The sequence below is a fragment of the Corvus moneduloides genome, chromosome 22, assembly GCF_009650955.1.
Source record: "Corvus moneduloides isolate bCorMon1 chromosome 22, bCorMon1.pri, whole genome shotgun sequence".
Lineage (NCBI taxonomy): Eukaryota > Metazoa > Chordata > Aves > Passeriformes > Corvidae > Corvus > Corvus moneduloides.
Window position 1 is genome coordinate 7,659,848 of NC_045497.1, and position 3,486 is coordinate 7,663,333.

General features: G+C 53.4%; 1 long non-coding RNA gene across 3 annotated transcripts; it reads right to left on the reverse strand.

Moving 5' to 3' along the window:
- Positions 1–24: 24 nt before the first annotated feature.
- LOC116454866 lies at positions 25–3,377 on the reverse strand. Of its 3 annotated transcripts, XR_004244228.1 has the most exons (4): positions 3,079–3,137; positions 1,595–1,883; positions 1,057–1,190; positions 25–794 (listed from the first exon to the last, which is right to left on the reverse strand). It is a non-coding gene; the product is annotated as an uncharacterized LOC116454866 (long non-coding RNA). The 3 variants fall into 3 exon arrangements; XR_004244227.1 differs by lacking the exon at positions 3,079–3,137 and adding an exon at positions 3,174–3,377 and having other exon boundaries at positions 25–1,190; XR_004244226.1 differs by having other exon boundaries at positions 25–1,190.
- Positions 3,378–3,486: the final 109 nt, after the last annotated feature.

Sequence of the window (3,486 nt, forward strand, 5' to 3'; positions counted from 1 at the left end):
GGGGCTTGAAGTAACCTGGGATAGTGGAAGGTGTCCTTGCCCATGGACATGGGATGAGGTTTAAGGTCCCTTCCAACCCAAACCATTCTGGGATTCCATTAATTGGGGCATTGGCACCCTGAAATCTGCAGCCTTTATAGAGCCAAGAGAGGGTCAGGCCGTGTGCAATAAAGGTACACTCCCAGTTGGTGTTTTCCTTTGGTTATCTTTTGTGGGCCTTCAGGAGTAGAGGTCTCTCCTAAAAACTTCCTGCACAGGTCTGGAGTTTAAAAATAACAACTGAAGGTTTTTTGAGCAGTCACGTGGATGCAGCGGCTGCATTAAGAGCAAGAGTGGGATGCAGAGAGGTGAGTGTTCCTTCATGCAATTTCCTGCCCCAGAATAGTTCAAGGAATGGTCAGCAGAAGGAACATGACTGAGCCATTGCTCAGGAATTCCGCAGTGCCTCCCATCAGCCCTGGTGTGGCTTTGCCAAGGTAACCACTTTTTGGGCGGGTTTGTCACCAGAATGGGATTTGGGAAATCCTGCTGGCCCACCTGGCTTTTGATTCACTGTGACCGTACATCGATTATCTGCTCTGCCTCATTCCCTGGGGGTACACTGGGGGTGCCGGGACCCCTGGAAGTGTACCCACTCCACTATGACATAATTACCTCCAACAACCATGCGTGCTAATTACAGGGTGCTGTCATGATTGCCAATAAAGCACTGAGTCACACAGAAGGATGTGAGTGGTTGGTGACTGAAATCCTTTCCAACAGCCACTGCCAAAGGAATGTCTGGTTCCCAGTCTCTGTTAACAAATGGAAATGGGAAGGAGTTTAAAACCAAACCACTTGTGCCTGGCTGTGGAAATGGAGGTGTGCTCACAGGCCTCACTGTTGACTTACCTTTATAACCCAGCAGTTTCTTCCATGATTTTCCTAATTTTTTTTCCTGCTGGAATCCACAGTGCTGCAATGTTTCTTATGCCTCTTTAATTTTCCCCCCGATCACTGGGAGCATTACTGAGGTGCCCTATGACTGCACTGTGTTAGGTGGTATCTTGGGAGTACCTTGCATGTAACACAGCTTGCTGCAGGAGGTGATTCCTCTCAGTGACTCGCTCTGTCCTTCCTCGCTCTCCATCCATGACAAGCGCCTGATGGCTATTTTCCTTGGGGATCACGTTCTCCATGCCAACTTCAGGCTGCAAATATTGAGCAAAGAGTTAAAAATCTCTTGGGAAGAGGGTGGGAAGCAACCCAGCACGTAGTGGGAGTGGGATGGATTCCCCCAAGCTTTTCTGAGGAGGATGGGAGCTGTCTAAATGCTGGGAGCAGGGAATTTTCCACGTAAATCCATAATTGGGTGGTGGGTGCTTTAAGGGATTATAACCAACTCGTTTTATTTGAAGTAAAAAAAATACTTGGGGCATTCAAAACATTCAGGAAAACAGCAGGACACCAGGAAGTCTGTTCCACAAGAGAATCCCAGAGTGGTTTGGGTTGGAAGGGACCTTAAAGCTCATTCCAACCCCCATGGGATTATACAGGTGTAGATGCTGCACCTGGTGCCTCTGGAGCAATGAGGAATGCAAATGGATGCACGTACCTGCTGGTGCTGTACAGCTTGTTTGCCTTTATGCTTTAAATCCTAAAATCCACCAGGAAAGAATAAACTGGCGTGTGGGATCTGTTGGGCTGCTTTAAAAGGAGATGACTTCAGTCTCTCCAGTGACTTGCTGGGGATCAGGCTTGGATGTTTCAGGCTCAGGATTCGCTCCATTCCCCCCCAGTTCAGCAGGAGAGAGTCACCTTCCTCCCCACATGCCAATACAAGCTCTGATCCTTGGGATCTTCCTTAATGCAATGTTTCTGCTTCTCCAGAGGCTGGTGGGGAGCTGGGAAAAGAGTTTTTTGGTTTGGCTCAGTTCTAACCCAAGCACTGTTCCCTTCCTTTCCCTTCCCTTCCCTGGGAGTTTCTCCCATGGTTTCCAAAGCTGTTAAACTGGCTGGGCTGTTCCTGCAGGGAAAGCACAAGCTTGGCTGGTGTGGCTTTTCCATCCAAGCCCTTGCTCAGCCCTTTCCTTCCCTGCCAGCAGGTTATTTACAGAGGAAGGGATGGGAATGGCAGGGAATGCACTCCTGGAAGCTGCTGGCTTTCACATTTTTAATTGCTTTTACTTTCAGTTCCATTTTCAGTTACGAGGGTCGGGTGATTCAGGCGCTAAGCCAGCCCCAAGTCACAACCCTTTACCTCAGCCTCAGGTTTTATTTATAATTTATCTTAAATCTTTGTACCAATTCCCATCTCTGTCCTGTGATGGCAAGTGGGGCTTGTATTTGAGGTTTTTAGGAGCTTTTCCCACCAATGGAGGCTTGGGCTGGAACAACAATGTGGCCCATTTTTGGATCCATGGTGCCACCCAGCACAGGGATCCCAGCAAAGAGCTGGATCCCCTGAGATCAGAGCAGAACTGAAGGAAGCAGCGCTGAAGCCTGAGGTGGTGGGATGCCATAGGGATCCCCCACTTTTCCCTCACTGATTATTTCCTTTGAGACCAGTGCCCCAAAGTGCAGCAAAGCTGCAGGCTGGGCCCTGGTGGCTGGTGGGCACCTCATGTCCCAAACCCACTGTGTGTCCACTCAGCAGGCACCCAACAGCACTGTCCCCTCCTGTCGCCCTGGACTGTGAGAGAGCCAACACCATCTCCCCTTATCCCCATCACATCCCTCCTTGCTGTGAGGGAATCAATGCCACCTTCACTTGTGTTTCCTCACTGTGTCATGGGAGTTCCAAATGCATTCTCCCCTCACAGAGGTCTGGGCCATGATGGACCCAAAACCACCTCCCCTCATGCCCCTCAGTGTCCCCAGTGCCATCTCCCCCCACATCCCCTCACTAATCCCAGGGCTGTGAGGGAGCCAGTGCCACCTCCCTATATGCCTTCACCGTCCCCAACATCATCTCCCCTCATGTCTCCTCACTGAGCCCTGGGTTGTGAGGGACCCAGTGCCACCTTCCCTCACTGTCCTCAGAGCCACATCCCCTTGCCTGCCCTCACTATCCCCTCAACTGTTTCCAACGCCATCTACCCTTGTGTTCCTTCACTATGCCCAGCGCCACCTCCCCTCAGGGGCTCATGAGGGACCCAACGCCAGCTCCCCTCACGGGGTCACGAGGGTCCCACCGCCATCGCCGCGGGCGCCATTTCGGGCGGGCTGGGTTCAGCCGGGCTGGGCTCGGCTGTGTTCGGCTCCACTCGGCTCTGTTCGGTCTGGTTGGGCTCGGCCGTCCCGGCTTCGGCTCCGTTCGGCCCCGCTCGGCCCTGTTCGGCTCAGCTCGGCCGGGCTGGGCCGGGCTGGGCCGGTGCCGTGCTCCCGGGCGGGGCGGGGCGGGGCGGTCCCGTTGCCGGCCCAGGGCGGTCCCATTGCCGGCCCGGGGCGGGCAGCGCCGCTCGCTCCCTCCCTCCGTCCCTCCCTCCCTCCGCGTGACCTCAGTTC